At 48.4% G+C, this 27,686-nt stretch overlaps 1 protein-coding gene and 1 long non-coding RNA gene across 3 annotated transcripts in view; one reads left to right on the top strand and one right to left on the bottom strand.

Moving 5' to 3' along the window:
* LOC146857511 (uncharacterized) overlaps window positions 1–26,549 on the bottom strand; it is a 51,006-nt gene extending 24,457 nt beyond the window's left edge. Inside the window, exons 1-3 of one of the 2 annotated variants that reach the window (XR_014979913.1) lie at window positions 26,234–26,370; window positions 26,074–26,151; window positions 17,023–17,082 (exon numbers count right to left, since the gene is read on the bottom strand). This is a non-coding gene — a long non-coding RNA (uncharacterized LOC146857511). Of the gene's footprint in view, window positions 1–17,022; window positions 17,083–26,073; window positions 26,152–26,233 lie in introns of both variants that reach the window. The other variant, XR_014979914.1, reaches the window with a different exon arrangement.
* A 53-nt stretch (window positions 26,550–26,602) lies between these two features.
* UEVLD (UEV and lactate/malate dehyrogenase domains) overlaps window positions 26,603–27,686 on the top strand; it is a 367,733-nt gene continuing 366,649 nt past the window's right edge. Inside the window, exon 1 of the mRNA XM_085648047.1 lies at window positions 26,603–27,228. The gene's annotated coding sequence lies outside the window, so the exon portion shown is untranslated. The remainder of the gene's footprint in view (window positions 27,229–27,686) is intronic.

Below are 27,686 nucleotides of genomic sequence, written 5' to 3'. Positions count from 1 at the left end.
CCAATTGGCAGCAGTAAGGGGGTCCCACCAGGGAGGACTTCTGCAGGGTGCAGAAGGATGCCCTTCTTTTGAGGGTGTGCTGCAGCAGGCTGAGGCCCAGGCAGCTAGTGACACATCTGGCAAGCACCTGATATACATGGAAAAAGCTCTCCTGCATAGTGAGCCTAAGGTTCCTGAGCCTGGTGCAACACGTGTTGGTGGTACCCCAGCGCTTCAGACCCTTCCTTCTGGGTCCGTCTTATGATGTGCCACTGGCAGTTAATTTGGGGCAAGACAAGACATTTGACAGGCTTGTCACCCACTTTTATATGACTCAAATGAGGAAGGCCTCAGATGCGTACTGTGGGTCCTGTCCTACCAGCCAGGGTGAGTGGCAAGATGGGGGAAGTGCAAGGCTCCCCTGCAACCTTTTCCTGTCGTTAGCACCTCCTTTGAGAGGCTGGGCATCGACATTGTGCCGCTGGACCACAAGACAGCCATGGGCAACAGATTCATTCTGGTCTTGGTGGACCATGACATCCGGTACCCAGAAGCGATTCCCCCTGCAGACAGTGACTGTGCCGGTCGTGGTCAGGGCACTAATGGGGGTACTTTACCTGTGTTCAGAAGCATGTCATTGCCAACTATTGTAATCTTTACCATGAAGAAGGCCAATGACCCAGAAGGGCAAACAAATATGGCTGAAACATGTTGGTAAATGCAATGGAGAGTAAGGAGTGGTAACTCCTATACACCCCATCCTTAGACTTTTAATCCTACCAAGGTGGACCAACAATAATGGAGTTTAGATGGTACCTCCTTAGGCAGTTTTACCTCACTTTTATCTGCACCAGTAATGCCTCATGAATGAAACTTTTCCTTTTATCTTTCCTTTTCTCTACCTCACACCAAATAAAAGCTCCACCCAGTGTGTTAGTCTGCACCTAGGCGTTGTAAGCAGCCCTATGATGAAGCATGCCACTATTTAGTGGGGAGGGCAGTGCTAAAGAGAAATCTGTTCATTTTCCTCTCTATCCCTTTCTTACAGCCCTTTCTTCACAGTTTGTTTTAGGACAGAGACACAGACAACATCACTACAGACAGGGTCTTTTTTGGTATTTTATTCAGTCCTTCTCTTCTTGTGAGTTGTAGTGTATTTGTGAGGGGAGTCCGAGAAGGTTCACTCCCTTGTCTCTCTTTTCCAGGTGTCACACCTGAACTTCGGTTCTGTGAGGACTACTGTGGGCAGTGCAGTCACTAAGACTGATGCACACCCCATCCCCAGAGCTGATGAGCTCATTGACCGGCTTGGAGCTGCCAAGTTCCTCAGTACGTTTGACCTAACATCTTGTTTATGGCACCGTGCCTTGACTGAGGGGGCAAACGAGAGGTCCGCGTTCTTCACACCAGAAGGGCAGGTCCAGGTTATGTCCTTCGGATTAAAGAACCCACCTGCCAACTTCTAGTGGTTGGTCAACCAAGTCGTGGCTGGGTTTGAGAACTTCATTGCCGCCTACTTAGATGTCATTGTGGTCTTCAGCTCCAGCTGGTAGGACCACATTTGTCACTGTATGGAAGTGCTTCAGGCTCTGCAGAGGGCAGGCCTGACTATTGAAGCCTGTAAGTGGCAGATAGGGCAGGGTTCTGTGGTGTACTTGGGTCACCAAGTGGGAGGTGACAAGGTGCAGCCTCTCCAAGCAAAGATTGAGACAATTTTAGCTTGGGACCCTCCCGACAACCCCCCCCGCCCAAGACCCAGGCAGAAGTGAGAGCCTTCTTAGGCCTCACTGGTTACTACAGGAGATTTGTCAAAGGGTATGGCACTATTGTTACCCCCTTGTCAGAACTAACTTCAGGATGCAGCCACGTCAGGTGATCTGAATGGAGGCATGGCAGAAAGGCTTTGCTTCCCTGAAGGAGGCCATGTGCACGGCACCTGTGCTCAAGACCCCTGACTTCTCCCATAAAATTATTATCTAGACGCCTCAGAGCATGGTGTAGAAGCCATAATCTCGCACCTAAATGAAGAGGGCCTGAATCAACCTGTAGCCTTCATCAGCAGGAGGTGCTTCCCACGGAACAGAGGTGGAGCGCAATAGAAAGTGAAGCCTTTGCTGTGATCTGAGCGCTCAAGAAGCTAAGGCCATACCTGTTTGGCACTCACTTCCAGATTCAAACAGACCACAGGCCCCTCAGATGGTTAATGCAGATGAGGCGTGAGAATACCAAACTGTTGAGGTCGTCCATCTCCCTAGAGGGAATGGACTTTACAGTGGAACATCGTCCTTGAATAGCAATTCCAATGATCTCTATAGGTTCTTCTGTCTTACTGGAGAGAACGCTCAAGGGGTTGGGTAGCTCTTCCCACTTTCCGCTGGGGGGAGGGGCACATGTTAGACCTGGCATCCTTGTCATGGTTTCCCCATACTTTTTGGCCCTCTGACCTCCTGTTTTGCTGACTTCATTTTTGTCTGGCTTTAGGATCCTGGGCACTTTACCCCTGCTAAAGTGCAGGTGCTATTTCCTGAAAACATGGTAACATTGGCATATCCACTTTACTTATAAGTCCCTAGTCAAGTGCACTACATGTGCCCAGGGCCTGTAATTTGAATGCCAAGAGTGGGTCTGCAAAAAGAACAGATGGACGGAATGCTGAACAAATCAAACATTCACCCTCAGTCACAGATTTAGGTTTAATCCATAATTTATTTGCTCACCACGCCATCCCAGTTTGGACACAGTCATACGTAAATCCGTCTTGACCCTGCTTCCCGTGAGAACAGTCAAGCCCAAACTGCCAGGACAGGTCCTCCTTGGCCAGGAATCTAACATCCTGGGACTGGTTTCATGGTATCACCCCCTCAGCAAATAGGCTAGCATGAATCCAGTGGCACAGTGAGCACAGGACAAACGTTAGTGTATACCCGTCCCACTTAAGTCAACAAAAGCAAAAAAAACAGATGATGGACGGAATTCTGAACAAATCGAACATTCACCCCTAGTCACAGATCTGAGTTTAATCCATAATTTATTTTGCTCGCCACGCCAACCCAGTTTGGACCCAGTCATATGCAAATCAGTCTTGACGAGTTGGTTTGCAGCACTGATTGTGCCACCCACTTCAGAAGCCCTTTAAACATGTCTCAGGCCTGCCCTTGCAGAGCCTGTGTGTGCAGTTTAAACTGCCGTTTTGACCTGGCATGTTAATCCACTTGCCAGGCCAAAACCTTCCTTATTAATGCATATAGGTCACCCCTAAAGTAGGCCCTAGACAGCCCCAAGGGCAGAGTGCAGTGTATTAAAAACATTGGATGTGTTCTTTTAAGTTTTACATGCCCAGGTAGTGAAAAACTTTTATGTTTGTTTTTCACTATTGCAAGTCCTATCTTCCCCATAGGTTAATATTGGGATCACCTTATTACATCTTATAAGTGTAATTTCCAATTGGGACAAGATCGATATTTCGAGTTTGGTGTCTCTAGAGTCACAATTTAAAATCACAACTTATTGTGAAGTCTGATTTTAAATTGTAAGTCTGAAAATGCCACTTTTAGAAATTTGCCATTTTCTTACTTTAATCCACATTCAGATCTATGAGCATTGGCCATAGATTCAAGGAGACCAATATGTAATCGAGATGGCTAGTAGAACAGCCTCTTTCAAAGGTCGGTTTGCTTGGGCAATCAGAAGGGAGTCGACCATTACAAGAGCGTAGGCCATGTTCCATAATCAATCTTAGCATCTGCAATGAACTATTTGTGCAAGGTGTAATATAATTTGCGTCAATGCTAGGGATGTTATAGGCCTTGTCTTCTTCTCCATGGATATCATCTAACCCCGTAATGGGTTCAAAACTCCTATTAAGGTCTCCTCCTATAATCAACATAGTTTTATGATCTAAACTACGAATGAAACCGTCTAGTTGGGCTATTGTGTCTGATTCTTTATTTGACGGATGGGGTCTGTTGTAAATATTAATAATACAGATTGCGGGGGAGGAGCCTAGCGCTTGACCAAGATGGCCGCGTGAGCTCTGAGCTCCCGAGACCCTCGCACCCTCCGTCGACTATCCTGTCTCTAATCCTGTCTGCATGCACGGCATCGTGTAGATGACTTGTCAGGGAGGCGATTGATGCTACCCGAGGTCGGATCGCCCACCGGGAACCGGAGTTATGCATGGCGGAAGATTGCGGCCTATCTCCGAGGGATGCCAGGGGCTGGAGTTGGCAGGATGCCCGACCTCTAGTTGAACAACAGCGGCCAGGCGAGGTGTGAACTGTCGGATGGAGGTCCCCGTCCTTTCACTTTCACTTTCTCTCCCTTTGTCTGCCCTGCCCCTGGAGAGCTCTTGGTGGCTTTATTTTCCTTTGGACGCTCTACATGCTACTCTGGCGGCCCACTGCAGACCTGATCACTCCTGATTCCTCTTGCTGAGAGAGGGCCGCCTTATCGGAACCGAACTGCTTGGTGCCAACCATGTCGGGCAAAGCAGAGGTGGATCGGCTGAAGCCTAAGTCTACCAGGCGGGGAGCCTATTCTCAAGCTAATAATATGGACCGCTATGCTCTGCAGAAGGGGTCACCAAGTGGGTCGATCCAGTCGCCGGATACCCAGAAGGAAGTCTCGCCCTTGGCCCCGGAGCTATCGCTGCAGGATGTCATGGGGGCGCTCGAGGGGATGCAGACCTCGATTGGGAGACAATTTGATGCCCTGGCGCATAAAGTTGATACCATCTTGGTGGACGTTAACCTGATCCGCGCAGATTTGGGCAAAACCAACGAACGGGTTAAAACCCTGGACCTCAAGACCACGGGCCTCGCCGATGAGGTTTCGGAACTGCAGACCGAGGTTCGTAAGCTGAGGACCGAGAGTGATCTCGCCGCCCGTCGGCTGGAGGACTTTGAGAGCCGGGCCAGGCGCAACAACGTGCGCGTTATCGGGGTCCCGGAGTCCTCGGATGAGGCTTCGGTTGACCTGCTCGTGGAGGACTTGGTGCTTAACCATCTGCAGCCTAAGGGCCTTGGGAAGTTCTTTGCGGTTGAAAGGGCCCACAGAGTGCCGGGTGGGAAGCCCAGGGTGGGAGCCCCGCCGAGGCCGATCGTCGCCTGGCTCTTTCATTTTCGAGATCGGGACGCTATCCTGCAAGCATCGAGGGTAACGGGCCCGGTCCCCTTCCAGAACGCGTCGGTGAATTTCTATCCTGATTTCACCCAGCAGGTGCAGAGGCAGAGACAGGGCTTTCTGGGGGTGAAGAGGCGCCTTCGGGAGAGGGATCTGAAGTATGCCATGCTCTTCCCTGCCAGATTACGGGTGGTGTACGAAGACCGGACATTCTTTTTTGAGTCTCCCGCCATGGCCGATGAATGGCTGGACGCTTTGCCCCAACGACGGACGGGAGAGGACACTGCCGCGGATGGGGACAGTGGCCGGGATGGGCAAGGGTGATGTTTTCAGAGCTGGTCTGACTCGATTTGACTTTATCTAATGAATTGAATAGAGTGCAGTAAATGCGGAGGGTTGCGGGAGGACGAGGGGAGCTCTTTCCTCCCTTAGGGTACTTTTTGTAGATTTGGGTTTGGTAGGGCGACAGGCACACTGCAAGTTGGGGGGGCTTTGTAAGCTGCAGCAGGGGTGCAGGGTGGGGGGGATGGTTGGGATTTTGGGTTTGTTGTTGGGGGGTTTGTTTCTGCAAGGCGTAATGATCATTCTCGGGATTGTTCCATGGTGGCTCTTCGGGTGGGGGGTGGGCCTCTTTGTGTTTGGGGATGGGGGGTAGAGGTTTAAGTGTTATTAGCTGGAATGTTAATGGTTTGGGAGATCGCATTAAGCGCGGGATAGTTTTGCAACACTTGAAACGGTCAATGCCAGATGTTGCCCTACTGCAGGAGACACACCTTATAGGTAATACGTGTTATGCTCTTAATAGGAAGGGTTATAAATTCATAGCTCATTCGGGATTTTCCTCCGGGTCCAGGGGTGTGGGCATCCTAGTCAGGGCCTCGCTACCATTTGAGGTGGACTCCACAATTGTTGACGATAGGGGGAGGTTTGTGGCGGTGGCGGGGAGGTGGGAAGGTAGAACTTTGGTTTTGGTTTCGGTTTATGTCCCTCCAGCCCTGCAGGCCTCCACGTTTACAGATTTGGGTAGGGCCTTGCTGGATCTCCCGGGAGGTATGCTAGTGGTGGGGGTGGATTTCAATGCTGTCGGCTCTGGGCTGCTGGATAGGTACCCGCCCAGAGATACTGGGGGAGCTCAGAAGTGGCTCCCAGACTTACTAGACACACTCGGCCTGATAGATTGCTGGAGGCTCCGGCACCCCACACAGCGTCAATACACCTTCCACTCCGGGGCGCATGGTAGCCTCTCTAGGATTGACTACCTGCTCACTTTGGCTGCGCACGCCCCACTGGTGTCTGAGGTCAGGCACATGGCGCGTGGCATATCGGACCATTCGCCAGTGTGGGTCAGGCTGGATATAAGCCGCGAGGGAGGGGGAAGGGTGGCTCCTATTAACCCCTGGTACTTTCGAGATTCCAAGATGCTCAGCGCACTGGTGAAGACAGTGGATAATTTCTTCAAGGACAATCAGGGGTCCGTGGACTCGGCTGTGTCGTTGTGGGAAGCATTTAAGACCGTGCTGCGAGGGGAGGCCCTCTCACTTGTAGTGGCGGCCAAGCGGCGGAGAGATGGCGAGGTTATGCAAGTGGAGGAGGAGATTGGGGCTTTGGAGGGAGCGTTAGAGGAGGAGGTAACAGCGGCCTCCCTGCATGAGCTGAGCTTGAAGCAAGCCGAGTATAAGGACCTGGTGACGAATGCCGCTAAGACCCTCAGTAGGGAACAGCAGGGCCGCCTGTATGATGTTGGTGACAAGGCCGGGAAACTCCTAGCTTGGCTGGACAAAAAAGAACGGGTTAATAGAGTAGTGCCGGAGCTGACGGGAGAGGGGGGAGAGGTGATTGTGGAACCTGAGAGGATTGTACAGTGTTTCTCGGACTATTTCCGTAAGGTTTATGCCTCAGTGTCGGATAGGCCGCCCAAAGACTCGCGTGACCTCTTGAGGGATATCGCTCTGCCCTGTCTCTCTGATGTAGATAGAGATGATCTTGATGGAGACATAACGGTCGATGAGGTGGCGGGAGCTATTCGCGCGCTGCACCCGGGCAAGGCCTCGGGCCCGAATGGCTTGCCGATTGACCTGTATAAGCTGTTCCCGGATAGGGTAGCCCCTCACCTGCGCGCCATGTTCGTGGAGGCACGGGGGAGTGGGACCCTCCCGTTGGACCAGAGGCTGGCGACAATTGTTGTGATACACAAAGATGGTAAACCCCGAGATAAGTGTGCCTCATATAGGCCCATCTCACTCCTCAACGCCGAGCCGAAGATTCTGGCTAAAATCCTGGCGGGCCGATTGGTCAGGGTACTTGGAGACTTGATTCACCCGGATCAATCCGGTTTTATTCCGCATCGCAACACCGCGTTAAACCTTCGGCGCCTTCATGGTGTGATCGCCAGGGCTGGCACGCTCCGAGAACCGGCTATTGTGGCGTCTCTTGATGCCACGATGGCCTTTGATACGGTGGAATGGGCGTATTTGTGGGCTGTGCTAGCCAAGTTCGGCTTTGGCCCTGGTTTTGTGAGTTGGGTGAGGTTGCTGTATGAGGGACCCCTTGCGAGTGTGGTGGTAAATGGCCGGGCATCGACTCCGTTCCAGCTTGGGAGGGGGACTCGGCAGGGCTGCCCCCTGTCGCCTCTGCTGTTCGCCCTTGCCCTTGAACCGCTGGCGGCGTGGATACGCTGGCACCCGGACATACGTGGCCTTCGCTGGTCGCCCGAACACGAGGACCGCATTTCGCTATATGCTGACGACATCCTGTTGTATCTTGCCTCGCCCAAGAATTCATTCATAGTGCTTTGTGACGTTCTTACATCTTTCGGTAGGAACTCGGGTCTCGTCATCAACTGGAGTAAATCGTATTTATACGTCCTGAGTGGTGAGGTTCCACCGGTCCCGCGAACTTGTTCGATCCAGATTGCTCAGCAGGGCTTCATGTATCTGGGGATCTTTATCTCCATGGACCCCGCTTTGTGGTATGAGAGAAACCTGCTCCCCCCCCTGGCGCGCCTGCGGCGGGATGTTGAGGGCTGGCGGAGGTTGCCGCTCTCCCTCGTCGGGCGCGCTGCCTTGTTCAAAATGATGTCCCTTCCTCGGTTCCTCTACGCATTGCAGAATACTCTGGATTGGGTGCCGGCCAGGTACTTTCGGGAGGTCGAAAGCCTCCAACGAACGCTGTTGTGGGATGGGCGGCCGCGGATACCGATTGCTAAATTGACGCTTCCATGGTATGACGGGGGTATCGCTCTTCCAGACATCCGACGCTATTACTGGGCCACCCAGTTGTCCGCGATTAACCATGGTCTTTATGGCCCGGCTCTCAGCCCTGGTTATGCCATGGACAGATGGTTGCTGCGCGGTGGGAACTATCTTAGGGCATTGTATTCGCGGTCCCTCGACTCGTCCCTCACGGGGCCCACTGGGGTGGCGGTGCGTGTATGGAAGATGGCGACTGACTCTCTGGGCTGGAAGGATAGGCTCACCCTAGCTACCCCGTTGTTTGAATCTGAAAGGTTGGGTAGGCTTTGGCATACGAAAGGGTTTGATAAATGGGACTTGATCGGCATCTCCAGGGTTGGAGATGTGCTGATTAAGGGGAGGGTGAAGTCCTTTGAAGAGTTGCAGAAGGAGTATGAGTTGGGGGCATCCGAGTTTTTCCGATATGCTCAGGTGCGTCATGCCCTGCGGTCAGTCCTTGTGGAGGGTGAGAGGGTGCCTGAGTCCTCTCCTTTGGAGGACCGGATCCTTGATGGCCATATGCCAGAGAGCACGATCTCGCTCATCTACAAGAAACTGATAAATGTTCGGGCTGATATGCTTCTGGGGCTGCGGGACCAGTGGACCAGGGACGGACTCGAGTTGGATGATGAGGACTGGCAGTCTGCTGTTTCCTCTCCTAAGGAGGTTGCGATCCCGTCGCGTCTGAGGCTGGTGCAGCTCAAGATATTGCATCGAGTGTATGTGACGGGGCCGCGACTGGTTCATATGGGATTCTCTGAGGAAGGCCTATGTAGGAGGGGATGTGGTATGGTGGGTACTTTCCTCCATATCATTTGGGAATGTGGTGTCATCACGGAATTTTGGAGGCGAGTTCATGCGGTGATGGGGGAGGTGACGGGCATTGCTATGCAGCCGGAAGCGCGGTGTTGTCTCCTGAATGTCTGGGGGCCCACTGATCATGATGAGGCGCAGACCCAGTGGGTGACTCTGGGTAACATGGTTGCTAAGAGGGACATCGCGCGCTTGTGGGGTTCCGCGGGGCCCCCCACGTTAACCGCGTGGAAAGAAAATATGGACTGGAGTATGCTCAGGGAGAAGACAGTCTATTGCGCTAGAGGCCGCCCTCGGAAGTGGCATGCCATCTGGGGGCGGTGGAATCAATACAGGGGGGGAATATGTCTTGCCCCTGATCTGGATCCCCCCGAGGAACAGCTTTCTTCTTGATCTTCTTTCCAGCTTAGTATGCAGATGTGATGGTTAATTGACTTCTTGGGCCTCTGCTTTCCCCCCGTTTTCCTCTTTTCACAGTACTGTAACTGTTAGACGATTGGGGTCCGGCTCCCCCCTGAGGGGCTAACACCGTGGGTATTCAGTGTTGTTGCCTTGCTGGGGTTTGTTGTGTGTTTGTAATTATTTAAAAATGGAACCTTTTCACTGCTCCTTCAATGCACTGTGGACGCTTCTTTGTCCTCTCCTACCGAAGCTGCCGAACCTCCGGGTTGTCGGCTGAATAGCTGTGTCCAGATTCTTGAAGAAATAAAGGTTTTTATAAAAATAAAAAAAAATAAAAAAAAATAATAATACAGATTGCCCGTCCTTTAGTGTCATTAAATTTTATAGCCAAAATATCAGGGCTATTAGAATCCACTTGTGTAAAGTCAATGCCCAGCGTGATTCTTGCCCAGATTATCAGACCACCAGATGGTCTACCTTTATTTAAATGTGATGCTGCTATATGAAATGACCTGTAACCTACTTTAAAAAAGTGTTCTACTCCCCATGTTTCTTGGAACAAGATGAGATCCGCATTGCTGATGTAATTATGCCATGCAGGATCAGACAGATTTTTCTTTATACCAGCAATATTCCAAGAAATTAATTTGACCACAACTTCCTTGGTACTGTCAGGTTGGCTCAAGTCTATATTTGTAACTTCACCAGTTCTTGTTATTGGTGGATTATTATTCCCCACTTCTATTTGCAGGATTGGGTTATTATCCTGTTTGGCTATGTCCCTAGTATTACATCCATCCATAGTTGCCTTAATGGGTTTGACAATTATATCATCCTCTTTATCATAACTTTCTTCAAGTCAGTTTGTCTCGTCTAACCCATATAGCTCTAAAAAGCGATTATTTGTGGGTATCTGAAAATAGTTGTCAGGCCCCCACGGCATAGCTTCATATGCCGTGTTTGCCCGGCGTTTATATGTACGGGTAGCCTTCTCACTATAAAAGTAATTAAGATTTTTAATTCTAATAGGGCCCTTGTCGTTATAATATTCATCATTACAAACTAGTGCCACTACGTTTCTATCCCTGAAATTAACTATAATCGTGTCTCCTTGTATGTCTTTTACCTTCCTACCTATCCAGCCAACCCTTCTGACAAACAATATCTCCCCATTTAAATATCTAGGGATCGGCCTGTTCGTGTTCAACCAGAATAACACTTTGTTCTTTAACTCTTGGTAGGATTCTGATTTCCCATTCTTCAGTTCAGGGACGCCAGTGAGTGCAATTGTATAGGGTAGTGAATCTGGTGGTAGGTCAATTGTTACCAAAGGGGTTTTTATACTTCCTTCGTGCTTATGTGTTGTTTTTTCTGTGCTTTGTGGTATGACAGCTCTTTCCTTCATGAGCTTCCCTGCACTAGATGTTGGACTTTTAGCACGTTTTTCTAACTTTTGTTTATTACAATTCAGACCTTTACAATTTAGTACCTTTGTTGGTTGTACTATCGATACCGTACTTACAGCACTTCCAGCACTTATGGTGCTTGCAGAATCAGCATTGGATAGTGGTAAGTTCTCTGGTCTCCCTCTGACTTCTACCTTTATCAGGTTCTTTAGGGAAGTAAAATTATCCAGAGTTAACTGTTCCAATTTCTCCAGCTTTTCATCTACCAATTTGATCCTTTCAAGGACTGGCAAAATCATTGACCTAACAATGTGCTCTATATGTGCCAGTGACCCATAGACACCCTCAATAGAAGCAGGAGTTATGGTTCCAGTAGGACTGCCTGTAATGATTTGGGTAGATCGCCCTTGGTTATCATTAGGCCTTACAGGTATCCTTTTTATGGGAGGTCTTTGCTTAGGGATTTCCAAATCTTGGGTTTTAAATAATTTTGGTTCCCTCCCTTTTTGTACTGCTTCTATTATTTTCCTCTTCGAAGCCCCACCAGTTCTTACTCGATTAGCAATACGTCTATTAGTCGTTTTGGGCAGTGGGGTTTTGATCGTTAAGGGTGGCTCTCTATATGGCCTCATGTCATTGTGATTTGGGTGACTGATATTCCCATTTGCTAGCAAGGGTGGGGACCTATCTAAAGCAGTAAGGCTCCCACTCTTGTTCAATGACGTACAGAGGGAGAGGGCTAGGTCCTCCGTGGCCGCTGATTCAGTTGCTAAACCATGTGTCTCTACAGATGTATCCTGGTGCTGTGCAATTGATATATGTGGCGCACTAGTTACACTTGTTGCAGAGAGTGATATTACGGGAGAAGGATTTTTTGAGAATGGGATATTGTGGCTTCCCTCAACTCCTGGAAGCCCTACATAAGAGTCCAGAAATGTGGATCCAGGTGAAACTATTGGCTGTTCATTGGAGGAAGGATTTAGCGAAGCTAGGCGCATGTTGGGGGGGAAGTGATAAACGCCTCTCTGTGCTCTCTATGGCAGTTACAACAACGCCTATGGTTTTCTGCAACATCCTATCGATCGCAGTCAGGCTCGGCAAGGGGACCTTAGTATCTTTGGTCTGCAGTTCCATAGATCGTTTCTTCGTGATGACTTTTTTCCCCATAATTCAGGTGCCAGGTCAGCCTCCTAGACAGTACAACAGTAATACCTTGTCAATAGGGTCCTGGGTGAGCAGGGATACGCTTCGATAAACTTTAGGGGGTGGGCCCCAGCCCAGCCTCCTCCGGCCCCGGACGGCCACAGACGGTCCCGCCCTTGTCCCGGGCTTCTCCCGGCGCTACCTGCGCGCGATGCGGGAGCAGCACCGTGATTTTAAGCGCCTCCTGGCGCGCAACGCTCGGTCACGTGGTTCGTGACCGCTAGGGCACCTGGGTCTTGTGAACCGGTCTCCCCACTGCGGCCGCGCGAGATGGAAATGCGGCGGCGGGAGACCGGGACGGCAACAGGCAACAGGCAACAGGCAACAGGCAGCAGGGAAGCAATGGCAGGCAGCGAAATCCACGAATTTTCCTCAGGGCCAGATTCGGCTGCCAAGTAAGTGGAGACAGAAACAGGGAACCCGCTCTGCCGCAGCAGCACCGTGATTTTAAGCGCCTCCTGGCGCGCAACGCTCGGTCACGTGGTTCGTGACCGCTAGGGCACCTGGGTCTTGTGAACCGGTCTCCCCACTGCGGCCGCGCGAGATGGAAATGCGGCGGCGGGAGACCGGGACGGCAACAGGCAACAGGCAACAGGCAACAGGCAACAGGCAACAGGCAACAGGCAACAGGCAACAGGCAGCAGGGAAGCAATGGCAGGCAGCGGGATCCACGAATTTTCCTCAGGGCCAGATTCGGCTGCCAAGTAAGTGGAGACAGAAACAGGGAACCTTTCTATGCCTCTGACTTTCTCTAAATACATCTCTGGTGTGAGTGACAGTTGGGCCTTGTGCATTCCCTCTAGACAGTCACACACAAAGGAATCTGAGGTGTGCCATGCACATCCTGATGGCCTGTCACCAGGCTGATGGGTCTTTCTAGTCTGGATGGGAGGGAGGAGCTGACACTTGCACCTGGATAGGGCTGTGCCTGTTCCCAGAAAAATGGTTACATACCCCACCGTAGCGTATCTGAAGCTAGGGCAGGCACCTTGTATGCTTCAAAGTCCTCTCCTTGAAGTCTCCTCCACTTCAAAGGTACAACTGGGTATAAGTTCTGGACCCCTGACACCACCAACTCAGTACACTCTGGACCTGGATTGACACTCTGCTGGATTTGCTGGACTCCAGCTCTGCTGCCCCTTGCCTGGTGCTGAGAAAGACTGGACCTGAATCTCTACATCCCCAGAACCAAGTGACTCCAAGGGCTTGCTGGCTTACCTACTGTTTTGAAGTCTCATAGACCTCAAAGACGTCATTCTTCTCTGCTACGGCCTCTGCGCTCTGCCACCTGTGAGTCCTGCCCTGCCAAAAAGTGCCAATCTAGTCATATGCCCTTGGAGGAGGGTTTTCTGGTTGTTTCTGCAAAAATCCATGCATCGCCTGCTTTGCACTCGCTTCAGAAAATGACGCATCACAGCTTCGAGGACTCCGCAGCGTCGATATCGCCGCTCGACAATGACACATTGCCTTCAACGATCAGAGCTCGACGACGCATTGCCTTCATCGCCCGGAGCTCGACAATGATGCAGGTCAGACTAGACGCCAACACCTCACCTCCTCCGCTCCTCACAGCTGCTCCTCGCAGTCGACACTTTTCTCTGTGAATGTACTATTTCAGAGGGGCCTACGTAGGCTTCTGTATCCAACCTGCGCTCCATCGCGATCGGCTTGACTTTTCAGATTTGAGCGGGTCCAGCACAGCCAGATGGCCCGGGTTGGCGCTTTATGACTCCAAGCGCTATAATTCAAGATATTTTATTAAAATTCATAACTCCAGTTATACTTTTTGGATCTTTGCCATTATGGTCTTGTTTTCTTCAATAAAGTATGCTCTGTTTTTCTATCCTTGCGTGGATTAGTTATGTTTGGTGTTTTTACTGTTTTAATGTATTAAGTTTTGCACAAATACTTCAAACATATCCTCTTAAGTTAAGCCTGCCTGCTCTGTGCCAAACTACCAGAGGCACAGGTTAATTTAAGGTGTCTCTGACTTACCCTGACTAGAGTGAGTGATGGTCCCTACTTGGACAGGGTGCATACCTCTGCCAATTTGAGACCCCATTTCTAACTTGATCCATCACTTTGGACAGGTGGGTATTACTAATTGTTCAAAGGGAGAAAGCCATATCCTTCTTTCCTCCCACCCCACCTTCTTCCCACACTACATTAAGGTTCAGAGGAGCACTCCGCAGTTCTGATGCCGGAAGTCCACCTTTTGTAGTCCAGGAATGCCATTGAATGGGTGTCCGACTTGTAAATGAGAGGATATTACTCGTCTTACTGCCTCATTTCGAGGAGGATGGAGACCTCATGCCTATTTTGAACCTCTGCTTGGTGAACACATTTTTGAGGTATGGCAGGTTAAACATTGTCACTCTGTCTCAGATCCTTTCAGTGCTGGACCCAGGAGACTTGATGCTGTCTTCAGAGTTGTATTTGTATATACCCATTCTGTAGTACCATAGGTGTTACCTGCAGTTCTAGGTGAACCAGGAACACTTTCAATTAACTGTGCTCCTCTTTGACCTTACCTCAGCACCTCTGGTGTTCACAAAATTGATCATCTTGATCACTGCCCATCTTCAGAGGTCAGGAGAAAATGTTTTCTCTTACTTCGATGACTGGCTTCTAAAGGCAGGGTTGTCTTTTTCAGTTGTGATCGAGAGCTAAAATCCAGACATTGGGTTTCACCATCAACAAGTCAAAGTTCAACCGGGGTCTCCTTCATTGGAGCAAGTCTGTAAATGGTGGTGTTCAAAGCATTTCCTCTACTGCAATAAATCTAGGACATTCAGGATATAAATGTGATGTTTCAGTGAAGATAGCTCTAAGGATTATTGATGTCCTGGCCTTATGTATCCTCCTCTTCCTGAGTGCCAAGTGGCATATTCAGGCCCTGTAGTGGAAACTAGAATGCCAGTGGGCCCAGCATCCAGGATGGCTCACTGATTCATTCAGATAACAAGGGGGTCTGCCCTTGATTAGCAGTGGTAGCTGATGGAGGCCGACCTGACATGTAGCAGCCTACATGCATCAAAGGGAGGCTGGTGGAGGTTTTTGTAGACAAAAACTGCCATGTGGTACTGCAACAAGTAGGGCAGAGCGGGATACTGTGCTTGGAAGTGATGTCTCTGGAGGGGGCTAGACCAAACAGAACCTTTGCCAAAGTAGACTAACTTAGGATGTTATCTAGCTGACCACGAGTGGCATATTCGTTCTCAGGAGACACGGGACATGTTTGAGGAGTGGGGTGGGGTACACTGTGACTAGATCTTTTCGCCACTGTCAAGATCACACATTGCCAACTAATCTCCATGTTGATATTTCTGCCAAGGTACTCGGGAGGAGACGCATTCCGGCTAAAATGGAAAGAAGAACTCACCTAGGCCAAGAGAGTGTGCTACCCAGTGCTCCTGAGCATTTGTTCTCTGTTCTGGCTTCCACTTTGTGAAGACCTCCTATCTCAGAAACAGGGTAGGGTCCTGCATCAGTGCCTTCACAACCTACTCCTGCATGGGTATTAAATGGGAGGACTTGGGAACTGACATGTTTGATGTCGTCCTTGCAGCCAGATGCCCATCCATAAATTTGTTTCCAGGTATGGTACCCACCTCACAAGCCAACAATTCTGATGTTCTTTTATATGTTCTTTCGTGAGAGAACCCTAGACACTTTCTGTGCAACCATCTTACAACACCTTTCCAGACAAATTGATACTGAAAAGCCGGGCGTCTTTCTATGGTCATGACTCCCTTCTATGTTGGCCAATAGAATACTATGCCAATGTTTTTGCTCTGCCTCACCCCCCGGAACAGGAACAAGCGGGTCTATCACCAAGACCCTAAGAGGATGCTGAGCTTTTACATTGTACTGAGGACCATCGACGGGTGACCATCTCTTTGTTGTGTTTTCTGGTGCAAAGAAAGTCAAGGTGGAGCAAATTGGGCCCCTTTCAATGTCTATAGTCCTCTGCTACTTACTGGCCAAGTCGCACCGCCATGAATGCCAGCAAGCCCATTCCCTGAGGGCTCAGGCTGTAGCAACTGGTTTCAGTATAAATAACAAGGGGACCTGATCAGGTAGCTTCGGACCTCGGGTGATTACTTATTTCAAAGAACAAAGGTCCTTAGCTTAAGGTAGGTAATAAAAGCATTTCAACATAGACTTCAATGAGAACTATGGATAGTTTTCCAATGTCCAGCCGGACAGAGGAGCGTTTATTTAGAACAGATGTCACAAGAATTAAACAAATTGAAAGCGTTTTATCCTTCTTCTTTGCTTTCAATTTGTTTCACTCTTGTAACATCTGTTCTAAATAAACGCTCCTCTGTACGGCTGGACATTGGAAAACTATCCATAGTTCTCATTGAAGTCTATGTTGAAATGCAGCAACTGGTTTGGCAGAAGGGGGGGACTGAAAAAAACAGACCTGTTGGCAAACTGAATTTCCCACAAACATGCCCACGTCACAACCACCTAAAGGAGAAGGTGAAAGGAAAACATTGGCGAGGGCAGTGACCTAAAAGGACAGGTGAGCTGGACTACTGTCAGTCTTGTTTTTTTTTTTTACCCAATTCGTCCCATAACCGAATGCCCTGTGGGAATGCATAGAGGAGGAAAAGCAAAGAGAGGATAGTTAGGATTAGGAATGGAGGAAGTGAGAGAACAGTCGTAAAAAAGGCATGACACAATTAAGATCAATGTATTGAAAGCAAATTATAGAACCAGGAAAAGAGGGAAGAAACACTAGAAAATCTGCAGACAAAATGACTGGAGAAGGACAATATATAGAACAGGTAAACGCATCACCCAAAGTTTACGTATTCTTTTTTTTTTCCCCTCTGTTCGCACATGCTGATACCTCATACCCTTTGTTCTCTCCAGGGTCCAAGAGGAGGGGCTTCCGCTTTGGCCAAAACTCTTCAAACCTGAAAAGGAAAGATAAAAATCGTAATTCAGTGAAGGAAGAAATCAATTTTCAACAGAATTGTTGTGCATCTATCCCTAAAACAATGTTGGCTCTCTTAAGCTACCCTCCTTGTTTTCTCGACAAATGATTTAATGAAAAAAACAAGAAGCATTATTATCTCTTTTTCTTGTGGAGATTTAGCTACACATAGCCCTGCATCTCACAGGTACCTGTGCTAGACATGTAGACTGTGACTTGGCCTTTTGTGCATAGGTTGACAAAAAAACTACGGAATTGATAGCTAGGTTAGGTGGGAAAGTAAGTTCACCTGCTCAGTTCTGCTTGGATCTTTGGATGGAGTTATCCTTAGACCGTTCATATTTTTTATGTGCTGTTATGATGTCTGTTCTAAAGATGAGGAATCTGCGGTTAGAGGTATCCATCACAAGAACAAGTTACTTGCATTTAGTAACACTCTTTCTGGTGGATACTTGTTTAACTTAAGTTGCTTCATTGCCCTCCCTCCCCATTCTATGGAGTTTCTTCCTCCACATCTAAAAAGGTCCCTATGAGAAGCTGGCTTAGTATATGGTGCTCACTTATGTAAGTTTAGCACCCTGCACTAACCCTGACAACCCTTATGGTGATTTTAGTGGTCTTAGAAAACCTTAGAAAGCTCTCGAAGTGGTAGCTGTGGAGGGCAGCCTTCAGGCGCAGTCCAGAAGGAGTGGAAAGCAGCTTGGTTTACCAGAACGTAATCCTATTGGTATAGATTAAGTGAAAAAGAACCACACAGTGTATTTATGAAAATATGTATTTATTATAAGACACTAACACGTACAAATATCTCCTACCCGGCAATATACAAAATGCACACAATATTTTGGAAAGAAAACAGATAAGAATCTCGTATTACACAGTGGTCACCGGGGGGGGGGGGCGACAAACCCTTATATTAAAATAGAGGGATGTGAACCACGACTTTAAGTGAAGCCTGTACCCAGAGGACGTAGAAGTGCCGGGGAACCAAGGAACCACCCAAGGTAAGTCACTGGGAACACGACCGCGGGCTCAATTCAAGTCAATGGGTAAGTTGCGGTTGCAATTTTAAAGAAGGACCCTTCCCAGTGGACCCTGAAGAAACCCAAAGAAAGAGAGAAGGTTGGAGAGCCACCCCACCCTTGGATACCCTAGGAACCTGGATGCCTACACCAGGGAAGCCGGGTGCATAGGTGTGAAGTGGCGTCGGAAACCGCCATCGAATTCAATGGAGGATTTCAGGAAGATGCCGCTGTTGAAGAAGTGGAAAGTGTCCGGTGGAATCTGATGGTAGATTCAAGATGTGAAGTACCTGCAATCAGAGAGGACAGAGTCTATGCCACTTGGGAGTGACCAGGGGGCACGGAAGTCAAATGCCCACCAATGTGTCGGGTGTTGCAGGAGAGTTGACGGTGACCATGAAGCTGCAGCTTTGCGGACCAGGTAACGCTGTGGAAGATCAGGAGCCGTTCATGAGCTGTCCCACGTCGAATGTCGACAGTTGAGGGGTCTGTGTCTGTCGGGAGCACCAATAAGCCTTGGCAACTACAACCAACTTGGAAAGCGAAAAAGGACCAGGTGACTCCCCACAAGCAGGGGAGTCGGAGGAGGCCCCGAGCAATCCGGGGAATCAAAGCAGACCCTCAAATGGACCCACAGGCTGGAGGCACTAGAGTTGCGAAAGGACCTCGAGCAGCTCACTAAAGATGCATGCCCACGGTGCAAGAGAAGCGGTGGGAACGAAGATCTTGGTCACAGGAGATGCTTGAGGTGGAGGCTACTTGGAGCCCGAAGATGTCTGAGGAAGAGAGCCAACAAGCCCTTGCAACGGCAAGTCGACGCGGTGCACAGGGGTTCGGTTCCTGCAGCTCCGACGAGGGATACTGGCCTCAAACAAGTCAGGCCTTGAGGGATGTGAAGAACCACTACCTGTGTTGCTGAACCTTTCGGAGTCTATGGAAGCCCAGGATCAGCAGATCGGTCAGCTTTGTTGCAGTGCCTGCAGCTGCAGGGAAGTGACTCCTTCACTTCAACAGAGATTTCTTCAGGTGACTTGGATACACATAGGTCTTGAAAGGTTCCTGTATGGAGCACAGGCACAGACGGTGCATCAGAAGAGCAGGGTGGCGAGACCAGGAGCAGCAGGAGTCTTCCCAGTTGCAGACTCGATACCCAGAGTGAAGTCCAGAGTACCCAGATGGTCAAAGAAGAATGGTGTCTTGATATGCATCTTGTCCCACGACGAACCCACCCACGGGTAAGCCCTTAAGTACCTTAAGGAAAAGGTTTGGACGAATCAGGGTTTCCTCCCAGGGGAGAGGTTTGGACAGTGGGGAGGATACTCCCATGTCCTTTGTCCAGTTTCGCACAAAAGTGGGAGCAGCTGTTTTGAACTGGACTATGCAAGGAGGGCATCAAATGTGCCCCTCAAGTAGACTGGTGCTGGCAAGCGCTCCCACCCTGCCCCAATACAATAAACCCTGTCTGGGAGGTGGTCGCCCCTCCCAGTGACAGGGTACCTATTGTCCTGTCTTCCCCTACTCTAGCATGGCTCAGCAGCAGTAGAACAGAATTGTGTCTCTGGTTGGCAGCAACCATGTTGTGCTGTCCGGGTCTGGAAGTCTGGTACCGGGAGCACTAAGGGCCTCTCGTAGGTGCTTTACAGTGTATGGAATCATACCTCCAACACTGTTTACGGTGTGGAGGTATGATGCCAACATGTTTGATACCAAATACGACAGGGTTCGTTACAGCCAGTTTAGAGATGCTTATTGCGTAATGACACATGGTCACTCTATATATCGTAATAGCTGATGCACTTACAACCCGGGAGAATAGCCTCCGAAGGTTGTAGGGTGTTCTGCACATGCAGAGGCACCCTCACACTTAATTCAAGCACCCTGCCTTCAGGATTGCATGGACTGCCTGAGGGGTGACTTTTACGTTTTAAGTGCAGTGACCTCAGGTAAAGGGAAACCTATATCTGCCGTATAGCTGGGTCTGAACTCTGGTGGCGAAGTGAGCTAAAGAACGATGATGGATTCAACCCAGATCTATGACTGGGGGTGAGTTTCTGAAAAGTTTCAGTGCTCCGTCCATCATTTCCTTGTGTTTGCTTTGTTTGCCCTAAGTTGGCAGGATATGCCCAGTGGTAGGTCCCTTGCTCACTTTGCCACTGGATTCAAGCTAGCCTGGCTTGTGAGGGGTATTACTCCGAAACCGATCCCAGGATGCTTGTTTCGGGTTCAGGGAAGACCTGATTTGGCAGTTCGGGCAGGACTGTTCCCATGAGGCACAGGGTCAAGACTGATTTGCATATAGCTGGGTCTGAACTAGGGTGGCAAAGTGAGCTAAAGAACATTGATGGATTCAACCGAGATCTGTGACTGGGGGTGAGTGTCTGAAAAGTTTCAGCGCTCCATCCATCATCTTCTTGTGTTTGCTTGGTTTGCCCTAAGTTGGCAGGGTATGCCCAGGTGTGGGTTCCTTGCTCACTTTGCCACTGGATTCAAGCTAGCCTGGTTGATGAGGGGTATTACTCTGTAACCAGTCCGAGGATGCTTGGTTCTGGTTCTGGTTCAGGGAAGACCTGGATTGGCAGTCCGGGCTGGACTGTTCCCAGGAGGCACAGGGTTAAAACGGATTTGCATATAGCTGGGTCCGAACTGAGGTGGTGAAGTGAGTCAAAGAACGATGATGGATTCAACCCAGATCTGTGACTGGGGGTGAGTGTCTGAAAAGTTTCAGCGCTCTGTCCATCATCTCCTTGTGTAAGTGGTGCTAGCACCAGCTCACACAGGCTGCAAAGGCAGGCCCTAAGTCACAATTTGAGTGGTCTCTCATGGGTAGCATAATACATGCTGCAGCCCATGGGAGACCCCTGGTGGGTACCTTAGTACCATATGCTAGGGACTTTTAAGGGTATACAAGTAGCCAATCTGGGATGTACCGAAGTACTCACCACAGTCAATTTAAGGGAGAAAGCAGAGCCTGGGGCCCCAATTAGCAGAATCCCAGTCAGCACCAGGCAGAAAGTGGGGGTAACCATGCAGAAGGATCCTACCTTCCTACAGTCCCAAGTTAGAAGAGTTGCACCATGTCTCTGACAATTTGTGCACACTGTTTCAAACAATCTGAGAGTGCAGAAAGATACAAGAAGTGAGACTGGTGCTGAGGGATGGCCTTTATATGCCACCTGTCAATGTGGGGGAGCAATGCTAAGGTATTCTCCACATTTAGTCTAGCGACTGGGGATGTTATAAAGGTGAAGAATCTGTGGTTGGATAGAATAAGACTAGAAATAATGTTACCGAAGGTAAGTAACTTGTTCATTTGCCAAAGTTCCAAAGGTTACATATGTTGTTTTTGCTGATTTCTTTGTAGAGGGGCAGAAGGCAATTGATAAACTCCAGTGCTTCCAGGTAATGTCTGATGCAACAATGAAAGTTCTGAACAAGAAACCTAGCGGCGCCGTTCCTGCCAGTTTTGCTTTGTCATTGAGCATTCTGCTATGTGATCAGCGGCTTGTGAGGCACCTCATTCTTACGGATCTCTCACGGTACAAATCGGTTCAGCCTCAATCAGAATGTGTGGAATACTGCACCAGTCCCAGGGGCAGAGATGAGAAGTAGGAAAGGCAGCATTGGAGGCCTCGGTCATTGTCAACCCCATGCATTCCCCTCGTGGCCAGCTTCTATTTGTGAACTGGCCTTCCTGGAGGTAGAGCAAAGGGTGGGAGCCGAAGGCCTCGTTCGGTAGTGGGTGGTATGTAGATAACGCCTGGATCTAGAGGCCCTAAGAGCAGATATACGAGTAATTAGGTGAGGGAAACAGCAGCAACACACAGTCCGTGGCAGCCCCTCGCACCTCCTCAAGCTTCTTTATATGAACTTGGCCCCTGTGAGAGGTGCCACCGAATTTTTTTTTTTTGCATATTTATATAGCGCGAACTCGACCCGAAGGTATTGGAGCGCTTTACATGAGCACCGTATTTACATTACACATTCAGGCACAGGGAGATTAAGTAATTTGCCCGGGACCAGGGTTCAATTCCCCGCCTTGGCGGGTCTTGGGCTCAAATATTCCACGGACCTGATAATTCTCGCCTCGGTGCCTATTCCAATCATGGAGTCCCACTCTGCAACTCTGGGCAATAGCTTGCTTAATCTCCACAACGGCCCCCACAATGCTAAGGATGCCTAGCCTCCACCTTGGGAGTGCCCAGGAGGGGACGCCTCACAGGGAAAGCCAGGATGGGTTCCACAGCGGTATTCGTACAAGCGCCTTGAGACCCTTGCGGGTGAGTAATGCGCTATACAAGTATCAATTTACATTTTTACATTTACAGAATCACAGGATGTGGACGCGACCTCGAGGCTCGAACTCTGGTTTCCAGCACCAAAGTCGGCAGTTTAAGCCGACAGACCACATCCTCTCCCCTGGCACGTTACGCAGGTAATGCTGGATGCGGAACAACGATAAAATGACAGAGACCTGGAAAGCGAACAAAGTAAGTAAATGTATATACCCATGGATACAAAAAATTAAGTAAGATTTACTTTATTTTTATCACATTAGTTGCAAACTCTGAAGGGATTACATGTCATGTTCATGTTTTTTCATACATCCAAAGTTGAAACAGAAAAAGAGAGAAAAAGAACATATATTTCATAAGGTTATTCAATGTTTAAACCTATAGTTTCTTTTTCATCAGAAATCAACCTTGATCCATAGATTCAAATATATATCAACGTAAGGTTTATAAAGAGTAACAAGTTCATGTAGTCATGGCTTTATCGGTGTTCGATCCTACGCGCGTTTCGGCTAGAAGCCTTCATCAGGACGCCATGTAATTATGTTTCAGTTAACCTAAACAAAGTACATACAAATAACAATAAATAGTGATGTTCGCAAACAGGTTCTATTTGTACAGGAAATTCTCTAAATAAAGAGAAATGGAGATAGATATCTCCATGTAGTAATCTTCTACAATTTATTCTCAAAAAACATTAGTCCATCAGTTATGTACAATTCTAAAAACAGGAAGTAGCAAAGATGTTTTTACTTAATACCTTATAACCCCAAACCTGAATGTGGTTTCATAGAACCGTGAAACAAGAAGAAAGAAGGGAAGAGCGATTTATCCCCAAAGACTCAAGTGTGCAGACCCTGAAGAGCATGGTGAGTTTAGAATGGGGCACTGGTGATGTGGGGCCCTCAGCAAGTAACTGATGTACAAAGATACTTAGTGCATGCTAAATATACAGCCTGTAGACGAAGGCTGGTTTTCATAAGAAGCGTGCCACATTTTCATCCTAGATGGAATTCTATATTTACCTTGAAAAACTATGTCGATATCAGAAGGAACAAGCATTTGCAATGCAATAGGTCTCGCAGTTGTTAGAGTTTGAGCTATTGGCACTGTAAATGGCAATGCCTTTTATTTATGTGTTGGTTTTCAAAACAAATAAAAGGCATTGTCATTTACAATGCCAATATTTTAAACTCTCGCAAATGCGAGACCTATTGCATTGCAAATGCTTGTTTTTTAATTACCCACCCGGTTGTGGCTTTAGGACTCGCATCGGCCTGACGCTGCTAGGTCATCCTATGTCATGCAAGCAGATGTTCCTACTCACTGTGCTGTTTCTGCGTAGTGTTGTGAAACGACTGTAAATAGGTAGTTGGCGCTATATAAGAAGATTCTGACCTCACTACTAGTCAGGTGTACACCTCGGTGCCTGCGCTGGCCTGAGGGCGGCGTGCGGTCGTGACTGCCCGACCTCCCACAGCGCCAAGAGGCAGCCCGACCTTCACAGTGCCAAGAGGCAGTAAAGAGAACCAAAGTTCATTTACATGTTTGGTGACATAATTTGTGGAGTTGTATCGAAGACTTTTTTTACCGTCTTAAACGTGTTTCTGTGGTGACGGAAGCCAGCTGCAATATATATATATATATATATATATATAAGTAAGTAGTGGCATAGTAACGTAAATATTTTTTTGCTTCTCGCTCCTTTCCGATGTCCGTGAATCTGGCACTTAGGGCGAACTGCCAGCGCAAAAATTCGGAAAATGACTGAGGCCAATACTAACGAAAATAATGTTTCCGGTGTTGACGTGTTGTGATGTTTAACATATTGGCATAGCCGGCCTCTGTATGCACGGGGATATTAATGACGGGTTAGTAAACACAAACACATATCACCCTCTAGTTAACAGAACCATGGCTTTGCACTGGGTACTTATGCAAACGCTGGCGCTGCCCAAAACACCAGGATGAATGCACGTGTCAAGGCGCTGCCCGAAACACCAGGATGAGTGCACGTTTCAAGGCGCTGCACGAAACACCAGGATGAATGCACGTGTCAAGGCGGTGCACGATACACCATGATGAATGGATGTGTCAAGGCGCTGGACGAAACACCAGGATGAATGCACATTTCAAGGCGCTGCACGAAACACCATGATGAGTGCACGTGTCAAGGCGCTGCACGAAACACCAGGATTAATTCACGTGTCAAGGCGCTGCACAAAACCCCAGGATGAATGAATGCACATGTTAAGGCGCTGTACGAAACACCAGGATGAATGCACGTTTCAAACAGTCCACGTGCAATCAGCCCTGGGTTTCACACATTGCGTCCTTTCCAGTGGCGGTGGCTTTCTGACAGAAACAGCAAGGAAACAATTTAGGAGTGTGTTTATAAAATAAGGTTAGGTGGCGATTGCGATCAACCGTTTTTTTTTATTTTACAAGCAAATAATTAATTCCAACTTAATGTCTGGAGCAGGGATTGCCCAGAATTTCGAACCGTTTTGAAAGCGAGAATTTCGAATGCGGAATGTTTGAGAATGTGTCACGTAATGAGATGGCTGCAGTCAAGGATCGATTCTTATAGATATACAGCATCAAACGAGATTTGCGAACTATTAAATGCAAGACTGGAAAGCGAGGAGAAAAATAACAGGGATGGGAATAAGGAGGAGAAAGAGAGGGAAATAACGAGAGAGAGAGATGGGGGAGGGGCAGAGGCGAGTGAAAATCAGGCAGCGAGGAGAAATGGTGAAGTGAGAACAATTCATAGACAGGGACAGGATTCGGAGACAAAGGGGAGAAGAGAACTAGAAAAGCGGCGGAGGGAGGGTTATAGTGAGAAAGGTGTGTGTGAGACGGACAGAGGGAGAGAGGTAAGATGATGGAAGGCAGAAAAATAAATGCCAGGATGTAGAAAGATAAAGAAACATATGAAGGAAGAAAATCGGGCTTTATATGAAGGAAAAGAAAGCGTAGCAGAGAACAAGAGAGACCTCTGGACAGAGTGGAGAGTAAGGTAACACGGAGATCGAGGCGAAAGGTGCGGATCGGCTTCGCAGCAGAGGAAAAACAAGTAGGTGCGAACGTTAAAGTGAAAGTAATCATTTCGCGGGCGCTTTGATGTTCGCAGTGGCCGCGATGCTCACTGAGAACATCAAAGCACCCGCGAAATGTACACGCAAGCTGCCAAATGGTGCGCGCGCCCGGCGCACATGCACTGTAGTTGGGGGCCTGAAAAGCACTCGTTTGCACTTCCAAATCCCCGTTTTCTATAGCTCTCGCCAGAGCAGCGCTAAAGCGCTGGCTCAGACGAGACCTAAAAAGGAATGATGTGACGTTGTAAGTCTCACGAATGAAGTCCTATCTGGATAGATTTCAATGCCTGAGCAAGTAAAATAATGGGTTAGTACCATGAAAGTACCGTTTGGTCAATTTCCAATATACTGCAGTGTGGAAATAAAAGGGTATAATACCTTAAACACTGAACTGGCCAATCTATCAATGCATATGTGTATTTAATGGTAGATCGCCAAAGCAAATATTTTCACATGTAACAGATGCTGTGAAAAAGGAGAAAGTGTATTAGCCTATATTTATCACAAACCTACGTGTGAGGGTTTGTAAATCTAGACAAAGTATAAGGCAAGGGTGTACCTCGAGTGTAGTCTGGCAAATGATTGCACTCTGCTCCCTGGATTTGGTGATGGAAGATAAGGTTGGGAATTTTGTATACTATGGATAAAAAACATACATTGAAATGTATTTAATAACTATGTGCACGTCATGTTATACACCGTAAGGGTTGTGGGCTTACCTATTGATTTAGGAAAACTTCAGGGGTAAGTAAATCCTCCCGATTTCAATGGTATTCCTTAAAAGATGAATAAGAGATCTTAATTCTATGATAATGAAACTGAGAGGCGAATAAAGTTAACCAAACATAAGAAGTTTATATGTTCGGAAAAAATGGATTGTCGACATTGTTATATGCCGATATCTATACTCGCTTTTTGGTCGCCCCACTATCTTCCGTACGATGTCCGAAAACCGAGTGCAGAGGAACCAGAGTAGCGTCTAGGTGTGTTGGCCACTCGGATCTACCATTTCAAGATGGCTGCCACTCTACTAGGAGCGAACATACCACTCTCCTTGACTTCCAGAGTTCCACTTCCGGAAGACCACCATCCCCTTCCGGTGTATCAGAAACGACATTCCGACACCTATTCTACAACATAAATAGAGTTTTAGTTGACCACACACGAGTGGCCAACACACCTTGACGCTACTCTGGTGCCTCTGCACTCGGTTTTCGGACATCGTACTAACCATGTGTGCATGATCTAAAAAGACGCTAAATGTCTCGCCAACTTTCAAAAGAGCTGCCCTCTCTGCCACAGAGATGGATGAGACGCCTGAGCTAAGTAGCTAGACCGGATTAGAGGGGGGATTATGATTATATCACGGCAAAGAGTAACAAACACCCCTTAACCGATCCCAGGAGGATATGTGTGGGAGGCCCAGCAGGCCAGTTATTGCAGACCTCATTGATGAGCTACAGATACTCCCAGGTGGACAATTTTATCTCAGACACATGTTGGAGGCTGGTGGCCTGTGCTAGCATGCCTTGTCAGAAGCATTCAGCAAAATCCTCCATCCAGTATTGTCCCAAATTCGCACAAGCATTGCCTTTCCCAGCTTGCCGCTGGTAACATTCTCTGGAATTGCCTTCCTCCCATACAGATCGAAATGACCCCTTCAGATATGCAGCACATCTACTGAAACAGTCACTACTACCTGAACATTCAAGTGGTAAGTAATTTATCTGGTGGCATGTTACTCGGGGGTTGTACACCACCCCTAAATATTCCAGTACTCCTCTCCATATGACCGGCTTGCCAGGGACTCGCTAGCAGATGTTGGTTGTTTGGAACATCAACAGCACTGTAAACTGAAGAATCAATCCAAGGCATGGCCAACACTGCACTAACTGTTGTTTACCATTCATTGGAAGATCCATGTCACGTGACCATAGACACGATTCCTTTGGGTACTGAAAATGTTTCCTACAGAAGAGTGGAGGGCCACTGTAGTACAGAAATGCTGTAAGATTTTTGCCAAGTGCATCGTTGCATAGGTCTGCTACCAGGAAGAGTCTCCCGAATGAACTAGAAAATAACTAATACCAACATTTGTAGGGGTAGCAACAGGTGCAATGTAAAAAAAAAATGCTCGTGAACTGAGATAATATGTGCAAATGTGTCGTTGTT

This window comes from Triturus cristatus, chromosome 3_2 (assembly GCF_964204655.1).
Source record: "Triturus cristatus chromosome 3_2, aTriCri1.1, whole genome shotgun sequence".
Taxonomy (NCBI): domain Eukaryota; kingdom Metazoa; phylum Chordata; class Amphibia; order Caudata; family Salamandridae; genus Triturus; species Triturus cristatus.
Note: the sequence above shows the minus strand (reverse complement) of the source record. Positions and strands in the feature narration are given on the sequence as shown.